The sequence below is a fragment of the Cuculus canorus genome, chromosome 3, assembly GCF_017976375.1.
Source record: "Cuculus canorus isolate bCucCan1 chromosome 3, bCucCan1.pri, whole genome shotgun sequence".
Classification (NCBI taxonomy): Eukaryota; Metazoa; Chordata; class Aves; order Cuculiformes; family Cuculidae; genus Cuculus; species Cuculus canorus.
Genome location: NC_071403.1, coordinates 101769371 through 101790924, shown reverse-complemented (window position 1 = coordinate 101790924; position 21554 = coordinate 101769371). Strand labels below are relative to the sequence as shown.

Below are 21554 nucleotides of genomic sequence, written 5' to 3'. Positions count from 1 at the left end.
GTGCCCAGCTTCTTCTGGGGTTACAAAACAAATTAGGCAATTAAGAAAAAGCTTGTTGACCATTTCCTACAGGTTTGACAGGCAATGTCTACCTAGCATCTTTCATCCAAAAACCTTCTCCAGGAGTCTATTGGCTGACCAGGAGGCTGGCTGGTCTTGCCAGGCACAGCACAATCCATGGGTCTTGCAGTACCTCTGTCCTCCCACTCAATTTACACTTTGGTCTCAGGTGTTTACTTCAGAGGACTCTCCGTTCCCACCCTCAATCAGCCAGAGCACGCTGCAATGTGTCCTGTGCTACAAGGTGCAGAGCTGGTCCTGGGGGCAGTCAACATTAAGTCCAGTGTTTTAAACAAAGCACAGGCAGAGAGGAAAGCCGGTGCTCGCAGCACACACAGTCTTGCGGTGCAGCAGTGTATTTCCCAATTACAAAAGGAAATCCCTCTGGCATTGTGGGAGGGAGAATGGGACTCCTTTAGCAACAACTGCCCCTCTCCTCAAACACACATCCATGTCCTGTCTCCATCCAAGACAGAGATGGTTTTACAAAGCTTTCTGTTCAGATCCCACTGCCTGCCTCTGGGGAAGGACCCTGGCTGCCTCCTGGATGCTGTCACCTCAGGTAAGAGAGCCCCTGTGACCACAAAGGCTGTGCTGTACCCAGACATCATTAAAGGTGCTCTTCCCTATCCCTCCTTCCCCTCAGGGGCTGTAGGACAGGTTGAGCTTGGCTCCACCTGGGCTGAGATGCTAGCATCAGCACAGGCTCCTGCACATCAAGACAGCCAAGGCGCAGGTACTTGGTGGGAAGCTGCTGCGATAGCTGGGGTGGTGGGAACCAGTCTGAGGTGTCCAAGCTCTTTCGTGACAGTGAGCACAGCTTCACTTCTTCTTAACGAGGCTAAGAAGACAGCAAGAGCAGGACATCAAACCAGGTCTCATGCAAGCGCTGGAGCCTTCCTCTTCAGCACTCTCTGCATTTAATGCTGACTTCCTCAAAAGAGCAAGGGCAGCATAGAAAGACTAGCCAGAAGGCTTTTTCGGCTCTTATTTAGCAATATTAGACTCCATCCCCTTCTCTATGAGCAGTGGGAAGGAGGGAGGAATAGCAGTCCCTCTGCTTCCGCATCCCCAGAGAAGCCTGCTCTACTTCCCCAGCAGATTCAGCTGTCCACATCAGGCCATGTTTCTACTCCCATGTGTCAGGAGCAGTGGCATCCTACTTATTTCTTAGCTGAAGTCACTACAGCACATCCTATTGGATGCACTGCAGCGCACAGCCTCCAGCCCAGCTCCTGCCTGCCAAGACCTGTGCAAACGCAGCCCTGGGAACTGCCATTCTTGAGGGCTTGGTAGACGCAGGAGGGCAGAGGCTCTTCTCCTCCTCCTTGCCTTTGCCACTGGCTTGCAGGCCAGCAGAGCTCACTGGGTTTTCCTCTTGGATGAGCTCTCACATAGGAGCCCAGCAAGCCTTCTTGCTTCTGTCCATTCATTGCAAAGGGAAAGAGGGAAGAAGGTGGCATGAGGCTGGGAAGGCCAGGATGACATGTCTTGGCCCTTCCATGCTGTATCTCAGTTGCAGAATGTGCTTCAGGGTGCTCACAGTCATCCTGCAGTTTGGGGAGGAGGTGACACCCAGCAGAGCCCTGGGCAAAGCAGGGGATCAGGAAGTGCCCGTTAAGGAGACCACTTGCCCTACACTGAACTCTGCTGTGTCACAGTGTGGCTGGAGCAAGCAATAAAAAACAGTGCTCCAGGCCCTTACAAATGGGGTGTTTCGCATTCTCCTTGCCAGCTCATCCTGGAGCCTCTTTCTAGCATCAGGAAGAAAGAGAAAACACTGCAGGGACTTGGGCAGGAGTGATGCAGAAGCTGGACATTCAGACAGATGCACTGACACGGGCAAGTGTCTAGCTGTGTACTTCCAGCCACATCACTGATGTCAGCCAGACATAAGAAGGTGGCCTGAAAAATGCTTGCAGAAAAATCTAAATCAATAAAGCATATGCCTGCGCTTGCAGCCAGAACGACGTAAGCATACGAGCTACACTCATTTGTTTTCTCACTGGTAAATGTTAATAACGCCATCAGTAATTAGAACAGTGAAATTTGTTCCGTTAGAGACGTGTTCATTTATGAAAATGTGACAGGCTCACAAAAGGCTGGGTGCACAGAGACAGGCAGCCGGATACCAGCAGGTCTGGGCTCAGGATACTAAACATCTCCAAGTTAAAAAAAAAACCAAACAAAAACCAACAAAACACATCACTCCAAATTTGCTAAATCTCTAGGACATGGGATTCAGGGAGGAGAGGTGCATTTTGGTTCCTGGCCCTAGAGGGTGCCAGGAGCATGGCCTGTACCTTGCAGACCTGCTCCTCTAGGGTTCTCTTGGTCTCCCAAGCATCACAGGAGACCCAGACTGTGACACCAGGGACCTGAGCCTGGAGGACAAGCCACCCTGAGCCCTTGCCTTGCCAGGGCAGCACAGATCTGCCTGCACTGGACACTTGGTGATCCTCAACACAGCAGGTACCCAAGACTGAGGGAGCCTTTCCATCTCCCCAAAACAGCCACCTAGATCACCTCGATGACAAAGTCCAGCAAAGCTCCACACAAACCGCTTGCAGCCATGGACAGACCACAGGAAAAACAGTGGAGTCCTTGCAAATTAACTGAAAGCCTTTCGCAGAGTACAGCAACAAAGGAAAGGGGTAAGCAGCACTTTTGGTGCAGACAGAGCAGTGGGAAAGCTGCCCTGCGCCATGCTTCGGATCTGGCATGGGGCTTTCAGGCAGCTGAGGGCCAGAGAAGTGCTGACGCGCCGGGTGCAGTGAGGAGGAACCTGATCAGCAGGCCAAGAGAAAAAAGCATCTAGAAGCAAATGTGCTAGCGGTGCATTTTAAACAAGCCTGGGCAAAGCACTCACAAGCATACAGTAGGGATCAGTCCTGTATCACCAGGAAGAAGGAGGGCCTGCCAAAGCCCTGCATTTCTTTGCCTCCCCTCCATCTCCTCCAGTTAACATACAAAGCTCCTTGCACACTTCATCGCCTGTAAGAGCTAGCCAAGCAGATATTTGGCCTCCAAAGCTTTGATCTGGCGGGCTCGGCTTCTTCAAAGCAAAAACTAAGTGCACCCTTGCCCTGGATCCGAAGTCTTTCCAGCTGGCTTTGCATTAGGCCTCAAATATCTACCAGCAAAGGGCATCATACTTTTTTTTGTGTGTATCAGCTCCCAGCTCTGGTGTTGGCAAGTATCATCACTGTCACAGCCAACCCCTGGTCCCATGCTGCTCAGAGCACTGCTTTACAGCAGCTGGCGTACTGCTGGCTGAGTACATCGTGCTGCTTGGGAACCCCTGGTCCTGCTCCCAGCACAGCTGACCGCACGACTCGTCTGTGCTGGGATGGTGTCTGGCAGGGATGGAAGTAGACTGTAAGAGTGGGGAGCCTTTGGATCCATGAGAAATCTAGGTTTGATTTTCTTCTGAAGGCAACAAAGACCTACAGAGATTGCTTCACAAGCAAAACTAGAAGGAAGCGAGGGGAACTCCTCCAGACATTCTGTTCAGAACCTGCTAGAGGGGAATCCTGAAGGGACACAGAAGTTTAGGAGATTCCTGCTTACTTCCCAGTCTCAGTACCAGGCTGCTCCTTCACTTCAAGGGCTTGAAATAGGGTTGTTGAAAGAACTCCCTTCCTTGGGAGAGAACACTCCACAAGCAGGGGAATCTCAGCATCAGGGAAATCTCAAAGTTTCAGGTGAAGCAAAAGTCTTTTTACTTCCACAACTCTTTCTTGACAGTCCTCCTTTGACCAGGCCACACAACACTTCTCTTGAAAATTATTTTCTGATCCATAATTTTCAATAAGGAGAAGAGCTCTTGGGTGCCAACTTCCCTGAATGTCAGGGAACCCGTCAATTTCATGCCTCTGTCCCTTTCAAAACTACCCAGAATAGTCAATCACAAAATCTTGCCTTTGAACACCAGCAAAATCCATCATGTTGACTTCACCCACTGGAAATGGTCTGCCTTGCCAAGTGATACAGATTTAGCTCCAGACAGCTAAGTCTTTTTTATGCCTCTTTTTTACAGAAACTCCCTCCAATCTGCTAGTAGTGCTTTTAAGGCACATGGTGCCCTGAACATAACGTACCATGCCAAGAGTTGCTGTACTGTAGCTCGAAACCCTGTTACACTGTGGTTCATGCTCTTCTCATCTTAGTTGGCTAACCTGCCCTCAGTCTAAGTACTCTTTGGTCTCTCTGGCTCTGTTTTGCTTCCACATTGCACCTTGCTACTCTCCTGCCTCAGTTTTCACACCCCTTTGGACTGGGTGCTCCTGAGCAAGGGGTGTCTGTCCCTGTTGGGCTGTCAGGGAAGGGCTGATGGTGTCCACTTTCCCTCCAGGGAGGTTTGACGTAACACCCGCACCCACACAATGCCATGCTGTCGCTCTACTGCCAAGAAGGGAGTCAAAGGGCCTCCATTCTGCTACAAGGAATGAACACAGCCATGGCACCCAGCATTTCTTCAATGCTAAAGAGAGGTTCTCAGTCAAATCTTGTTTGCCTCCTCACAAACACTATGGAGTCTCAACATTGCACTGACATCTCCAGGGTCCCATCCATATGTCCCCCCCTAGTCCACAGCAAGGGCCCATCTCCTACTCTGCCATCAAGAGGAAGCCCAAACCTATCAAACAGTTCTCCACTTTAATCAGGTCTCAGTCTGCATGGCAGAGTCACAGCCAACCTGATTTGCATTAAGTTTTGAGTGTTAGATTTCATGAGTCACCCAATCAAATACAAGTTCCAAATATATCTACCTGTCACTTTCCCTTCAAGCTCCTGGGCTGTAATTCTATCAGAAACAAATCAACTTTGCCTTTATAATCTGTAAAGAAATACCATGTACTGTTTGGTTTCCTTTGTTTCCTGTAGACATATGGTGGTAGTGATACAGCAAATGCAACATAAATAAGTCAAGAGCTGAGACTGATGAGGTGCTGGACTTCACGCTGTGTATTCTGCAGAGTGGTGGCCATATGGCAACCAAACCCTGTCTGGGAGTGAGTCCCAGAAAACAGGGCTTCCTCATCTGTTACCTACACCTCAGCAGCAGCAACTCTACCAGTTCCCAATGGACATTTACAAAACCCAAGGATGAAGGCTCCACCAACTATTAACACCAGTGATATTCAGCTTTTGGTTTATAGATCCCAGTAGCACATGAGCTGTTCCTCAGGGTTTTCTTTCTTGGTTATCTCCTGCATATCTATTATCGACGTTTACACTACTCGCACACTTCCCTTGCAAAATATTTGCGGGTCTGCCCCTGAGTGGCTCTCCCATACTTCATTATTTAGATAAGAGTGACTATTCACATGGGATCTTTACTGCACTAAAAATCACTTGGGCTTTTGAGCACTGTTAAGGAGAGCTTTCCAGGTGCATGACATCTGTCTTGGCTGAAACATGAAGCAATCTCCCTGGTGATTCCTTTTTACTCTGAATTTTTCCATGTTCCCCTTTGTTTATTAAGTGACCAAATGCCATCTTCTTCGTTTTGCACAGGTACACATTTTTAGCAGGAGCTTTGCACTTCTCCCAGCTCTCATCCCTTTTTCCTTTGTTTATCAGTAAGCTTACCTCATCTTAGAGCTTCTTGTTTATCTCTGATCATAATCCTCTTGTGCATAGGGGAGTATTAACATACTTGCTCTCCCTCGTGCCCCATTCTGTCCCCTACCAGTCATCACAGACTGGGTATTCTCATCTGCACCCAGCTTTTCCTCAAGTAAAGCACGTGTATGTGTCTCATAAAACCAGAGTTTTGAGCTAGTCGCTCAAGGTGACATGGACTGTTACCTCCTTCTCGCTTCTGTACAAGAGAAGTCTTTACCTCCTTGCAGCATAGCACTCAAAGACACAGGAATTTTGCCCATAATCGCTTACCTACATACCGTGATCAGTACTACCCATCAAGGAAACCCTTGGTGATGCAAGTCACCAAGCAGTGGCAAGGAGTATCCTTTGGAGCTGTCCAGGCCTCCTCTCAGGGCTCCACAGCTGGTTCCTCACCAGGAGCTGGTAGGATACCGTACTGCATCAGCCCTGAGAGCATCCCTACTCCTTACTCTGCAGCATGCAAGCTGATCACTTAGAGATTACTGGGGACAAACTTCTTCCTTGCCCGGTCCTCCTGCTCTAAGCACTGACAACACCACACTCAGCACACACAGGGCTGGGGTATTATCCCTCTTGGATGGCATGTCAGAAAAGCTTTGTGCACCTGCTTTTAGTAAGTGCTCCAGAGGGATCCAGGAAAACTGAAGCCCTGCATCATTTCAGGAACAGTGGCAAAGTGGGCGCATGGGCTGCTTAGAGAAAGCACCTCCTTCACATAAGAAGGTGAAGAAGCTTGGCACTAGCAGGGAAGGGCCCTGGCTTTCTCACTCAGCAGGAAACACATGAGATGTGAAATCAGGAAGCCTAGAGGGAAACTCATTCCTTTCAGAGACTGGGAGGCAGGCAGCCAGGCTGCTGCATGACCTCCAGCAGGAGCAGTCTCTCAGTGTTGCTCCTACAAAAGCAGAAACACCTACTCCATACTCTGGCACTTGCACCCTACCTATAACAAATAAAGGCTGGCCCTTTTCAAAGATCTTTAAGCAGATTGCAGCTCTGAGAGTTTGCATTTTGCAGGGTAGGGATGTTCCTACCTTTTCTTCACTTTTCTTACAGCATTCCTAGGGTAGTGCTTGCCTTGTAGGGTTGGGCTACAAAGCACCCATGGCACAGACAAGCAACAAAGGTCAATTTAATCACACCACTGCAGCAGGCAGAATTGAGCTCCTTTCAGAATTCCATGCTGAGAAGAGATTTGGCAACCACAGCAAGAGGAGGAAAGAAGTCAATTGTTCCTCAACAACAGCAGCCATCAGCAAAGGGCTCTCACAGCACCACTTGCTCTCCACCAGCAAGTGGTTTGGACGTGGCCAGCAAGCCAGGACAGTTGCAGGAGAATACCTGGGAACCAGCATTCTGCATCTGCATTCTGCATCTGCTGTAGAAAACAGGAGTCAGAACTCCGTCAACAGCAGCACAGCCCAATCCATGGCACAGCACCAGGGCACTACACAGAGGGCTGGCACAGCACCCAATTGAGCCAAGAGCAATAGGGTAGCCTTGGGCACAAGGATGTCCAAACTAGGACACTCTGATGCTGGAAAAAACTTGAGGTTTTATGGTGGTACATGGTTCCTCTAATACACTCTGTCCCAGCAACTACTGAACTCCAACAAGGGAGACAGCGTCTGTGAGAGACCAATTTTGAGTTCCTGCTGAGCAACAAATAAATAACAAAGGTCATAGCAGAGCAAGACAGACGTTAAACACAGCCTTGAGACTGTCTTTGCCCCCAAGACCTCATCTATGCTACAGAGAGAGAACTGCTGGACCTCACTTGGCATATTGGTGTCAAAAGACGTTCCAACTCCTCTTCTGCAGGACATTAGCTCTGATGCTGGCAGAGGGATCTAATCTAGAGGTATCTTCCCCAATAACCTTTACTGGCTGGGAAGAACAAGGGCTGAACATGAGTTTCTAGGGCAGCTTTGCCTGCCTTCAACTGCCAGGGCCGGGGTCTACAGGCAGGAGTCACTTGCACGCACCAGGCTGGGGATGCCAGGCTCTCAGCCAGCCACTAGCACTCGAGAGATGCTGACTGGGCTCTTCTTTTCAATGGTCTCTCTCCACCCTATGGGGCTTGGCAAGAGGAACTGGACCTGGCCTGAGAACACAAGGAACAAAGTGCTGGCTGGGCACTGGGCACAGAGATGACGGTGTTCAGCTGAGAACAGGAACAGCAAAGTGGTACTTCAAGGCAAGTAACCCAGCTTGTAGATAAAGGTGTGTGAGATAGAGTGGCTGTTGAACTTGGAGGAGGGTGCTGAATTTTTGGTAAGATGCAGCAGTACAAGCTTCACGTCATCCAGACTTTATCTCAGTGTTAGGACAAACAAAGAAATGGCACTTTAACTGGGCAAAGCCGCTCTGTTTATCCATAGAGCACAGCTTCACAAGAGCAAATACCAGGCCTGTGAAAGTCCACTAAAGACTTGCAGCCAGTAACCTGGGCTCCTCTTGCCCACAACCCCAGCTCACAGTCAGGGCGCTCACACCTACTAAGACCACTGAAATCCTGACATGGCATGAAGGAGATGGCTTGGAAGTCACCCCAGAAGCAATGTGGAGCACACCAAATATTGTGCACCAAGGGCAGCCGGAGGTGAGGTCAGGAAGGGCCCTTCTGCACAGATGGACCAGCATCACACAGAAGAAGTAAGACCAGAAACCTTGCAGCCCCCTCAGGCATGCCTGCCATGCACCCAGAGCATCTCATGGCCTCTGCACCTCCACGGCGTAGCACTGAAAGGAAAACAGGAGCAGGTGATTTTCATAGGCTTGAGTTTGGACATCACCCAGCAGCTAAGCATCATGGCCTGAAGGTGCTGTAAAGGCAGCCTGCACACTTGGTGGCTGTTTTCAATGGAAAGCATTGCTCTAAACAGAGTGCAAATCACTGGGGAACTGACTGGAGCCACAGCTACATCCCTGAGAGGGACCATGCTCAGAACTGCACTGCTCCCATCCCACCACCACTACTGCCAGGCTAAATCCTTCAGCCTTTGTCCTTATGCATCAGTGGGAGTCAAGATCTATCACTTACTCTGGCCACATTTCTCAAGACCACTTTTCCCTCTCAAAGCACTCCTTTGTACCCTGTGCTTCCACAGACAACTTCTAATGCAGAAAGAAAACAGCGTGATAGCACTGATGGATGGGATCCAGGTGCCCCAAGCCTGGGCTGAATCTCATCTCTGACCTTGTGTCTCCATCTTGCATGAAGCCTTGAAGTTCAAGTTCACTCTGTACCCACAAACCTAACCCTCCCCTGGACATGAATATCAGCATACAGCACAACATCATCAAGATGCAAAGTGTGCCATAGGTTTCCACGAGAAATCACAATCCTGGCTGTTCCCAGAGGCATCTGGCTATACGGACTGATGTGAAGCGCAGCATCACAGAGATGGGCACGAGGGGCAGTACACCCAAATAAAAAGGAGCCAGTGGACTGCAAAGACAATCAGGGTACCTTCAGACAACAAAAGTGTTCTTTGCTGGTTGCTGGAAAGTGTGAACGTGCTGTTCTGTACATCATGTCTGGATCAACACAACATATCGCATGTATTGCATGAAAAACCAAATCACTCATTAAAGCAGTAGCTGAGGCTTCTAATACAACACAACACAACAGTACTCAGTTCCTCCAGAATTTTCCTTACAGGCGTAAAGTTTTTCTGGCCTTTCCAAAGACATCACAGAAGTAGGAGTATGAAAACAGTTAGTTGATTATGGCATTCCAAGATTAAATACTAATTAATAACTCAGATGAGGTTACCACTTAGTATTTCTCCCAACAAATCTAGCTTTGGCAGCTGTATGGGCTAATGCTTGTTAAGGTATTTCTCTAAGGATCTTCATACAAAAGAAATCACCTCTGCTCAGGAAAGCTCCCAAGTATCTACTTATATTGAAATGCACTCACTGAAACCATCATAACTTAAATACAAGCCTACATTTAAGTGTTTACCTAAAAGGGACAGACTTGAACATTGTGCTCTGCTTCAAGCATCTTATGTTTTCCAAGATCATTCTCTGAACTCTGGCTGCATGCACCAGTTATCAGTCCAGCCCCAGCTGAGCGTCTCAGCATAGAGGCAGCAAAGATCAAGTACCTTAACCAGAATTTCTCTTTGAGGATGAGAAATAGGTTCCTGCAGTACACTTCATAGTTACTGGTTAAATAAATGATCCTAGAGCAGAAAGCTTTCTTCTCTTCGTGAGGAAATGTCTCTGGCAGGTTTAAAAAGCATGCCATTCCTCCTGATTTTGTTTCCAAATTTCTTTGCTTCTGCTTCTGGCTGTTCCTCCAAAAGTACCACTCCTCCTCCTCAGCAAGGAGGTTGAAGACCCCTTGCTTTCAGGAGACATCTCACCTGCGTCTGCTCTTCTTAAGCTAAGCTCTGTACACTTGGCATTATTTCAAGCACATCCTTGCAGCCTCTGACTGTTTCCACGGCTAATATTTCTCTGTCTGGTCAGCATCTTTCTAGTCATATTGTGCCCAAACACACCAAGCATGGATTTAGCCAGAGCCAAAGGGAGGATGGTACTCTGGTCTCCTTGCTCTGCAGCACAACTCCTTTGCATTCACAGCCTGAGAGGCCAAAGAGTTCTCTTTCAGTCACGTCGTGGCCAAATATCTAAAGCCCTGTACCCTGCCATCCTAGCTTGTCCTCTCAACTTCCCATTTCCTTCTGGAATAGCTGCCTCCCACAGCACCAAAACTGTCCACAGCAGGATGGGAAAGCAAACTTTTTTTTTTTGTATTTTCAAATAAACACAGTAGTTTGACCAGTGTCAACCATTATATGGTGAAACTCCATTTTCCCATTTTCATCAACAAACATTCAAACATCCTAGTTGCCCCATTTTTACATAGCGGGACACATCTGAACCTTGTTGGCAGACTTGCTACCAATCATCAGCACTAGCATCAGGGCTTGCCTGGCTTTTGGCAAACACTACCACACAACCAACATGGACTTTGTATTTCCATCACTGTTATGCGGTATTTTGAAAAGATCTCCTGCACTAAAGATTTTGAGTAGCTCAAAGTTTCCCCGAGTAACTGTATCATTTAGGGTCGCCTGCACTCCTGCCAGGGCAGGCGATCTACAGATGCCAAGGGCAGTAGCAAACTCCATTAATGCATGATGGAGGAGAGGCTTCCTAACATTTGCTTTTCAAATTATGGTGCAGAAAGACATGTGCTACACACTGAAGATAGGTCAGGAGCTTCTTACAGGACATTTTGATTTTTATCAATGGAGAAAGTACAGCCACACTGCCTCATCTCACATGTCAGTCAGGATGTGCCTGGGACACCTTCTGCCTGGCTCTTCTAACGCATCTCAATCAGCTCAAGAGAAGCCAGCCCAATATTTCAGAGGAAACCACTAGGGAGCATTAGGTTTACAAGGTTTAAAACACAATGTGGACAATGCAGACTAGGGCCAGACAACGCTGCTTATTTGAGCAGCAGAGCAAGCAAAGCCTCCGCTCCTCAAACTGGAGATCTTTAGACTCAGTTTGCACTTTGCAAACCACCCCACCTCTCCCAAGAGCTACCAGGAAAGCCTAGTTGCTCCTTCCCCTGGTCACTATCCTGTTTGATAGGGGGAAGGCTGCAAAGTCAGCAGTCCCCAACCTAAACACGACTCTAGCAGGAGCTGTAGCCCAGGCACACTAACTCACAACTCCTCGAATCACAGCTGCCTGCAGGACATCCTGTCTCCAGCCTATGCTGCTGGGGCTAAGAGCACACCTCCCAGGCCAGCCTTCAGATAGGAAGGTGCCTGGCTGCCCCCAGGGCAAACCTCAGAGCCATACTTCACTCCTCCAGGGCCTGAAATGGGAAAGTACAGGGATGCAGGAGGGCAGCACCTCCTCCAGCCTCTCCTCCTGGGCAGCTGGCCCTGCTGCTGATGCCCTGCCCGCCTGTTTATGCCTGAGGCTTGCCACAGCTAACCTGCCAAAGCCCTGTAAGCAAGCAGTGAGGCTGGAATTTCACCCCTGGCACTCTGCCCTCCGCTCATGCCACCTGACTGGCATCCCAGTCAAAGCCTGTGAGGAATCCCTACGTACAAGAATCAGGCCTCCACTGAGGCTGCAGTGCCAGCCACCAGGCATGGCTGCTGGGTCTGATGATAGGGAGACACATCCTCTCAGGGTCAATATCGAGACCTCCAAGATCAACCATGCTGTATGCAGCTCTGCTGGGCTCCACGTCACACACACCCTGGAGCTGACTCATTTACTGCAGCTCATGAGAAATCCACAGTCCCAGCAGTGCTTTAGCATCGAAGCTTGCTCTCCAAGTGGCACAGGTGTAGGGATGCACATGTGTCACTGAGCAGCAATCAAAGAGAGATGCTTTGCTTGGTACCTTCTACTCAGCACACCAGTGAGCACTGCAGAGTCATTGAATCACAGAATAGTTTGGGTTGGAAGGGACCTTAAAGATCATCTAGTTCCAATCCCCCTGCCATGGGCAGGGACACCTCCCACAAGACCAGGCTGCCCAAGGCCCCATCCAACCTGGCCTTGAACACTTCCAGGAAGAAGGCATCCACAGCTTCCCTGGGCAACCTGTGCCAGTGCCTCACCACCCTCACTGACACCCAGAACAGCCCAGGGCAGTCACTTGCACATCTTCAGAGTCTCACCCAAGATGCTGGCTATACGTCTTCTCCTGAGTCAGGGTCTATCTCAACAGGAAGAAGCTGACAGCTACTAAGTCCCAAGTTTTACCCCACTGTTGCCAACTGTACCAGCTTTGTCCCTACATGAAACACCTGCAGTCCCTCAGGAATAACTGTAGCCCAACACGGCCACCTGTGTATTACTCCCTCTTCCCAAATCCTGGCTGGTTTCAAGCCTTATCTCTCCAATACCCTCAATCACACGTTGGTAGGGGTAGGAGGCTGTTCCCAGGACCAGGGGGACATGAAGCTTTCCCCCAGCCATGCCCACAGGAGCCCCTTGTCCAAGGGGTCACCAGAGCCTCTGCACACCTGCCAGCTGAGTTCATGGCTTCTAGACCCAGGACCCACTATGCCTGTATTCACCAGCAGAGTAAAATCTTCCCAGTATAGCATCAGTTTCTATTTATAGCATACTGTTTACCAACACCAAGCACTCTTTGGTTGGAAGCGGAGGATGAGATGAGTCAAGGGAGCATGGGACCTTTCTCCTGTCATGGGAAGACGAGGGGACTGTTGGAAGGGTTACCTAGGGCTGTGTGCTGCATCATGACTGATCACTTGCAGCTCCCTCACCAATGCAAGCAGACTTGTGGGCACATTCAGCAGTTTTTTGCATTAGATCCTTAAGGTCTGGGAAGATATTCCTGTGAAAGGGCACACAGGAGTGCACCAGCACCCCCCTGCAGCCTCCTCCAGGCTCAGGAAGCACTGAGTGGCAGCAGATGTTGAAAACCAGATTTAACATAAGGTCTCCAAAAGTCTCCTGACAGGTCCTGGGACCCTCTTCCATCAGCTCAACGAAGGGCTGCTGGTTGCTACAATGCACCGACCAGGCTTCTTCAGGCACTTGCCCATCCCCAGGGTGAACCACACACCTGCCAGCTGGTGGTCCTGTGGCAAGCGGGTGGGAAGGCAGCCTCCACTGCTCATCCTTGCCCAGCCTCTCCTATGGATGGTCACTGTATTACTGCATTGGCTCAGCAGCCCCGGGGTTCAATTTGGGGGACTGTATGAAGGAAGGCCATCCAACTGCTAAGGCAAGCTACGGGTCTCAAAGTAGGGTTGTGAGGGAAGGGGGTTATAATTCCTGGATCCCCTGGCAGTGTCTCATGTTCAAGATACTGTCCAGGAATATGGTTTTGGTGCAACAGAAGGCAAGAATTTAGTACCTCCTAGCACTCCTTTAATTCTGCAGACTTTCTCTGGTGTCCAAGTTCTACTCCATCCTGGGTGTCTGGAGACAGACCCTGCATGATGTTATTGAACTGCATACACACATAGTGGCAGATCAGAGTCTTGAAGCCCATCCAGACAAAACAACCAATGTCAGCCCCTAGCTCCTCCCAGAGCCACCACTGCATTTTCCATTCCTCTCTCCCAGCTGCACCTAGCTGTCTCCTGATGCCAGGCTCATTTTTAGAGTCTCACATTTTCCCCTCCATCTTCAAGAAAGTTATCACTTTACTGCCCTCAAATAGCCAACATCTCTTCCACCCTATCAGACCGCTGATGGACCTCCTGGCCCTGTTTCCCTCTGTCATTTCCTGGATCCACCTCCTATGCCACTGCACTTATCAGCCCCAAACAGGCTGGCAGGGACACTCACTTACATTAAGAGGTTGGATCAATTACAGAGTTTTTAACCTTTCCTAACAGGCAAAGCGAGGGTTGTTCTGGGGGCTTTACCAGAAAGCCTCAGCTAAGGCTTGGTGCGTGTTCAGCCAAAGCCTGGAAGCCAGAGATGTGCCTGGAGCACACTGCCCTAGCAGCAGGAACATGAGACATCGTCACACATAGGGCCCAGGAACTGCTGGTCAACTGAATGATGAATTTTGCTATAAGTTGTCCACTCAGCTTACCCTTATGTGCCATCCTTTTGGCACAGCTTTTCTGCACTAACAAGCCACGGGCTCGGAGGCTGTGTAGGCTTCTGCACTCCATGCACTGCCAGAGGTAGAGGCACCAGCAGTACTATCTGTGCCCAGGATGATTCTTTGCTCTTACATCACCCCAGCTCACCCTGGTACCTACTACTGCTAGACCCCTCCCTCTGCCAGCTTCCCATACAGCAGCTCCCAGCCATCCTGACCCAAACCCCCACCCACCTGTGGTGCTGACTCAGTGCTGCTCATGACCACGCATCCAGCTCATCTGCGTGTCTCAGCTGCCCTGAGTTGCAAGGCGAGGTGTCAGCACACTGTTTCAGTGGGTGGCAGGAAAGCAATGTGGACCCATGACACAGGACAGCCTGGCTCTGCTTTCTACCCTAACTGGCTGTGTGACCACAGGCATGACCGCCGATATGCCCCATGCCTCTGCTTCTGTCTGTCAGAATCACATACAACCCCTCCCACGGAGAACACGTAGTTAATTCACAGGAGTTGGAAAGACACTCCACTTTCCAAATTAGGTGTACCAGCAGCACACAAGTATTTCTTGCCTCGTGCGCCCCCACCTAGAGTCAGCTGTAATCCCTGTTGATTTACTAGGAGTAAAGAGTACCTCTTGGAGTTATAGTCCTCTGCTCCCACCAGTAAGGTCTGGGGAAGCAGCAGGGGGCTGTCACTGCCCTGCCTGCTGGTGCTTTTGGATTTACCCCTCTCCTGGGTGAGCAACACCTGTCATGTCCCTGCTTGAGAGAGCATCACCAGCCATAGAATTAAAACCAAAGATGCTTTTGGATGGTTTTGCAGCTGCTTGCTAGGGTAACTGCAAGAGCACAGCTCCAAGCTCCATGCTACCTGCTGAGGTCAGGTCAGCTCTGAGATGGGAGATGCCCAGGCAGACAGCAGTACCATCTCACAAAGTTTTGCCACTGCTAATTTAATCTTCCATCCAAGGTCAGCAGTGAGGCTCTTCAGGACCAAGTATGCTCCCTGCCCTCAAGTGAGGGGGCAGTGGCACCGAGCAGTAAGTTTGATTCAAGAAGTGAGACAAAAGGAATAAAACACTCCCCCATCCACCGATATCCTGAGTCTCAGGACCCTCCTCCGCCCCCAACCCTGGCACAGTCTCTCCTGTGTGTGGGTAGTGTTCACCTTTAGGTGCCAGCAAGGAGCGGTGGTGGTGTGGGGCGATCTGCTCAGTGCCCTGATGGCTGCTGTTTCACATCCATGTGCTCTTCAATCCACATCTCGTGTGGTTCCTACACGCTGCCTCCTGCTACCTACCACTTGTCTGCTTTTTCTACTTTAGTTTTTCCCTCCCTGGAGAGGACTTCAGGTTTATGTTAGGACCAGGCCAAACCCCAGATCTATGAGGGGATACCAACAGAAACAGCACATGTGCTTGACCACTGTCTGTAGTTGGCTGCTTGTCTTCCCCAGCATCCACAGTCACTGGATAAGAAGCATAGAAACCTCATCTTAGCTATTCCCTTTGGTATTTATTTTCATGCTGCAAGCTGGGGAAGGAGCAGGAGGTTTCTCCTCTGGCACAGCAGGCAGCAGTGTGCACCAGCAGGGCCTCCTCCCAGACCTTCTCACCTGCTGGGTTAAGAAGAGATGAGGCAGAAGTTCTGGTCCCACCATCCCCAATGCATATGCCTTAAGAAGCAGCAGAGGTAGATAAAACACACAACCAACCAAAAACCACCCCCCTTCAGACACACTGGAGTTTCAAACCCTCACTGAACCTGAAATCCACCCAGCATGAGGCTCCTGCAGGCAAAATGGGGCACTGAAAGGCACACACCCCTAAGCAGGGAGGCAGAGCAGGAATAACGAGGCAGCTGAGTCCAGTGCTGAGGTAGGAGGAGAGGGTGTCACCCCAAAGCTCCAGAGCCAGCTCTGCAAGGAAGAGTTTGAAGCAAGGGCAGGATTTGCTATCGGTAACACACTGTTAATAGTGTCAAGAGATGCTCTAAAATGCTGGGGTGGGCTGGGAGCAACTGGAGGTTGATCACAGGATGATTGACAGGCTGGAAGTAGCCAGGAAGGAGAAAGGAGAGCAGAGGGAAGAGCAGGCAGGGCTGCGTGCTATAGGCCAGACAGGCTCACCTCCCTGCAGCAGCTTTTCAGCACTAGGCTGGGGGTTTCCAGTCCACATACCCATTTGGTGACAATGCCGAGCTCTACCTGCACCACTGCTTGGATGGGCTGAAGTCTACCTTCACTGGAGTGGTTTAAAAAGCCCTTTTCTTGCTCTAAGAAATACAGCGCAAACAAGAGACAGAAAATATGCACTACAGTCCAAATCACAAAGCCCCCTATCCCCAAGCTGTCTGAAACCTCCTTTGTTCTCTTATTTACCAGCCACGCACTTCCAGCACTGCTTTCCTACCCATACATCAGTCACTCCCATATATTTTGATAACAGGCTCATTAAAACTGCACACCTCCTCCACTTTGATTGTTCCCTCCCTTCTCTTCCCTAGATTTCTGAGTTCCACCTAGAGGTTCTATTTGATCTTTCAAACCCAGCCAACCACAGAGACATCTGCAAGCACAGCTGTGTTAGACACAGAGGCAAAGACCCAAGCGATCAGCATGTCTCCACAGGCATAAATCTGCTGATGGAGGTGCAGTTATACTGGCAAAACTCCTCCTTGGTGTTTTGAGGTGGTGGGATAAGCCAGGCTGAGAAGCAGGAACATTTTTGCCAAAACAATATATCAGCAAAGCAATCAAAACAGGCAGTCTTACATATCAAGCAGACCAGAAGCCGCAGGTATTTTGAAAGAAGCACTTAATGCACCGCACAGACATGGACCAGACCATGCTCAAACACTGCAGCCATACCATGATGCCTTTGATTTGCAAAGGTGTGTCACTCACCCTGTACCCACCAGAGGAGAGGTGAGCTATGGGTGCTACTCCACAGGACTCTTCTGGAGCACCTCACGTCTGTTCTGCTCTGTAGAACCCGACTACCCAGAAGACAACACAAATGCTTACTGGGGTTATTTCCTACAAACCAAAGTTCTGCTCCCATCAAATGGAACAAAGCTTGAGAGAAAACAAAATAAAAGAGTGAAACTGTTTCTTTTTTCCTCCTTCTCCCTTAAAGTACACCAAAGCACTTGCTTTCCCTGACTCGCAAGCACAGTCAGGAGTTATGTATTAGCTTTGAAATTCCCCTCCTACCCGAGGCAATAATAAACATGAAGATACGAGAGTGTGAGATTCCAGGAGCACTAGGCAGCAGGGAATTACAAGGGATACATCCTGTCAGGCACACTGGATCATCTTTATTTTTAACAGCATTACAGTGCTAGTGGGTGAAAGGGAAATTGTGGATGTAGCAAGATTTTAGCGAGCCATCTGCTGTGGCAACTCACTCAATCTCCCTTTCAAGGTTTGTTCGTTGGGCTAACACAGAAACGTCACCTTGCGGACTGAAAACAGGCGTAATGACCCTAAATAAACCAGCAGCTATAGGTGACAGAGCACTGGACCACAGGCTGACAGGAAAAAAGAGGCAAGGGTGACATTTGGTTCCATTCATCCATTTCATGACCCAGGTGCTGAGTTGAGAGGTGGTAGGTGCTGGCTGCTCCCAGGTACTGGTTTGGCAAAGAAGCTGGGTGCCACAAGGGAAGGGATGCTATAAATCACTCAAAGGCGGGTGACACGCTGAGGCAAGGAGAGGTAGGGGAAAAGAGTTTCAGAGACACATGCACAGAGATCAGGTGTGGGTTTGTCAGGGCACCGCCCTACACTAGCTGGGGCTAGGCTAGTACTTTCTTTTACTGGAGATGTCTCCTTATAAGGTAGAGGAGTCTCGAAGAAAGAGCTTAAGACAGATACTGATGCAGGAACAGCAAACCAGGCGGGCTTTGAAACCCAGAGAACAGGATTCAGCTGAGACAGCAGTGAAAGGTAAAGGCAGGGACCTTCATCTGTGCAGGAGCAGGGCGAGCTGGCTGCACAGTTCTGAAGGCGATCACAGACCCAGCGACCCACAATAGGTTTTTCTTACCACTCTTCAAGGCCTAGTGTTTCTACCCTACCAAGCTAATGATACACAGTCACAAGATATGTCATGCTTATACAGGATAATCAAGTCCCACCTTAATCTTCTCCTTGATTAGATAAACAGATTGATCTCCTTATGTTTCTCACCATAAAGCTTTCTCTCCAGCCCTCAGATTATTTTGTAACTCTTCTGCATTCTCTTCAATTTTTCAGCATCCCGTTTCTGAGCACTGACACTGGATTTAGACAGAGTATTTTAGTACCAGTCTCCCCAACACCTCCTACAGCAGTAAAGTCTCATTCCTAGGGCTACTAACTGCTGCCTTTACAGGTGTCAAACATTTCATGTAACTGCCAGGCTTGAAGGGGCCTTAATAGGTCATTTGATAAGATTCTTTGTTTCAAGCACAGCCAGCTGCAACTCATCCATATCTACAGACTTTGGGCTAATTTGTTCTAACACACATCCCCCCACTTCAAGATAACCTCCTCTTCTGCTTCACCCAACTGATATTACAGAAAACCATAAAATCTAAACTCCCTCCTTATAGGTAAAGTGAACTCGTGCCCTGACTTCATGACTACAGTCTTCCAGAAGGACGTTATTGTACGTCCTTGAAAACCTTAAACCTCCCTCTTCCATCTATTCTTCTTCAGGCTACACAGTCCTAATTGTTCTCATCCTTCCTCCCATACCATATTTCTAAAGACCTTAATAATTTCTGTTGCTTTCCTGGACACTCTCCTGTTTGTGCACATCCTCCTCCAAGAGTTGCATCTACATCTAAGCCTGGTCCTTCAGCAGCACCTCATCTGTGTCAAGGAAAGCACTAATTGCTTCCTGCACCTTAGAGGTGTCACTCCTCATAGAGCCTGGCACAAGGCTCGCCTTGTGCTTTTCTTCTCTTCAGCAGAGCACTAACTCATGCTGCTCACAAACCCTGGCAATACCAACATTTTTCCCTGCTCTGCATAGCCAGGATCTCCATATCAGAGAGAAACTCTTCTGAGTACAACTTTTCAACTGGTTGTGGGTCCACCTGACAGATGTTTCCTATCTCCCACCCCAGACCATTTGTTTATGAGGCTGACACTTGGGTCAGTGACACAGACTGACTTTACAAGTAAAGATCTATCCATCATCCTGCTCAGCCAGTAGGCAAGCCATCCTTTCAGGCAAAAGCATTAACCGACTTTATGTGGTATGTTCCAGACAAATGCATACCAATGGATTTTTAATCAGCATATTCTCCCATCTCCCTAACAGGATAAACACTAACTGCTTAAGTGTTTATTCCAGTTTATTTAGACAGGCTGGCTGTAGTTCCATACTTTCTCTCCATATTTCAAGCGATCTCCATCCACTACATGCTCTCTAAGGTGTCTGCTCACCATGCAAAAGTTGCCTTTGTCTATTATTTAAGTACTTTCAGGGAAATTTCATAAGGCTTTGCCCACATCTAATCTAAACTAGTCTTGTCACCTGGTCTGACTTGTGCTTAGATTCAATTTTTAAAATTAACTCCTTTAAGTACCTTCTCACCTCTGTCCTTCTTTGCAAGGTGAAGACAAAGTTCTTGCTGTCACGTTTTATTTATTCCTCTTTTCCATGCAGCCAGGAGCCAATTCCTTCTTCTATCCAATAGCTGCATCAGCGCCTTCTGCCCTAGCTGGAAGTTCACAGTTTCACATTCATTGCAATTCCAATTCCTTCCTCTCAGATTTATAACTTTAACAGATGCCAACTCAAACTGCCTTTTCTATATTGTGAATAATATAGAGCCCCTGGGCAGCTACCGCAGTTCAGCAAACACAATAACTCATTTCCAGGTCTCAACGCCTCAAGCATTGACAAGAGCCCAGCGAAACCCAATTACCAACTTGCATATGCAGTCATCCTGGGGAAGATGTTAACTTTACCACCATCACCTGAAAGCCTCCGAAATCTGATGGTTTCACATAAAAGGAGTCTAGACTATGTGCACAGGGAGTTCAGGGATTGATCACTTATAAGATCTTCCTTGGGACTGAAGGGCACTAAATCTTTGACTCAAGAGCCCAATTATCCTAAGGTCAGCTACAGAGATCTCCCTAGCCTGTGTCACTGACAGGCTCACTCTATTCTCCAAGCAGAGGACATGAGATGTTGATAATTACTTCAGTCAGGAGACAAGGCCTGCTGCCATCTGAGTTTCCTCTAAGTAATTAAGAGGATGCCAAGATTTTCTTATCCCCTGGCTTTGAAGGGACCCGAGACAGAGCCTACTAAAGGCCCCTATTTAATTAGCAAAAGCAGGACCAGGCCAACACGTGACTCTCCTACTAAACACGCTCTCGTAAGAAATTCCACTTGAGTAGCACCCTCTCCGGCCTACGTCAACAACACATTAGGAGGCAGCGGAATGCTCTTAAGGGAGCCTGTCAGAGCTGCTTTTCCATGCAGGCCAACAGGAGAGAGCACAACATCACAATAACTTTGTTTTTTTTAACAATGCGATGGCCTACATGGCACCAGGATTACAGGCTTCAGATGGGAGCCACCTTTCTCAGAGGGGGAGGAGGGTCTTTGCCCAGGAGCTTGCGGTGCTTGTAGATAAGGCTTTAAACTAGCTATGAAGGGGGAGGGGGATAACATCAACCTAACCCTTAACAAGAGGTGGAAGGATGAGTGTCGGGGGTCAGGTGTTAGGGAGGATACTTCTCTAAAACACCTTAGAGGTAATAAAGGGTCCATAGGGAAGGTGATGCAACCAGCTAACACACAAAGCTTGGGCAACAAGCAGGATAAGCTGGAAGCTTCCGTGCTACTAGAAAGCTATGATCTAGTTGCCATCACAGAAATGTGGTGGGACGAATCCCATGACTGGAACGTGGCTATCGACAGCTACAGGCTGTTCAGAAGGGACAGATCAGGAAGGAGCGGTGGAGGCGTTGCCCTCTGTCTCAGGAAAGGGATAGAATGCAAAGAGCTGTCTTTGAAGAGTAGCTGCGAACAGGTTGAAAGCTTGTGGGTCAAAATTAAAGACAGAAGAAGCAATTGGGACCTTGTGGTTGGTGTATACTACAGGCCACCCGATCAAGGAGAGCCAACTGATGAAGTCTTCCTCCAGCTACAGGAGGCTTCATGCTCGCCAGCTCTCATCCTACTCACGGACTTCAACAACCCCGACATATGCTGGAAAAATAGCATGGTGAGCTGTAGGCAATCCGGGAGACTCCTGGAGTGCACTGAGGATAA

At 49.0% G+C, this 21554-nt stretch overlaps 1 protein-coding gene across 3 annotated transcripts in view; it reads right to left on the bottom strand.

The window, feature by feature from the left end:
* TMEM63B (transmembrane protein 63B) overlaps nt 1–21554 on the bottom strand; it is a 51069-nt gene that overhangs the window by 22262 nt on the left and 7253 nt on the right. Inside the window, exon 1 of one of the 3 annotated variants that reach the window (XM_054061646.1) lies at nt 17177–17196. The exons of the other annotated variants lie outside the window; for them this stretch is intronic. The gene's annotated coding sequence lies outside the window, so the exon portion shown is untranslated. Of the gene's footprint in view, nt 1–17176; nt 17197–21554 lie in introns of those variants that run through there. 3 annotated transcript variants of the gene reach the window in all.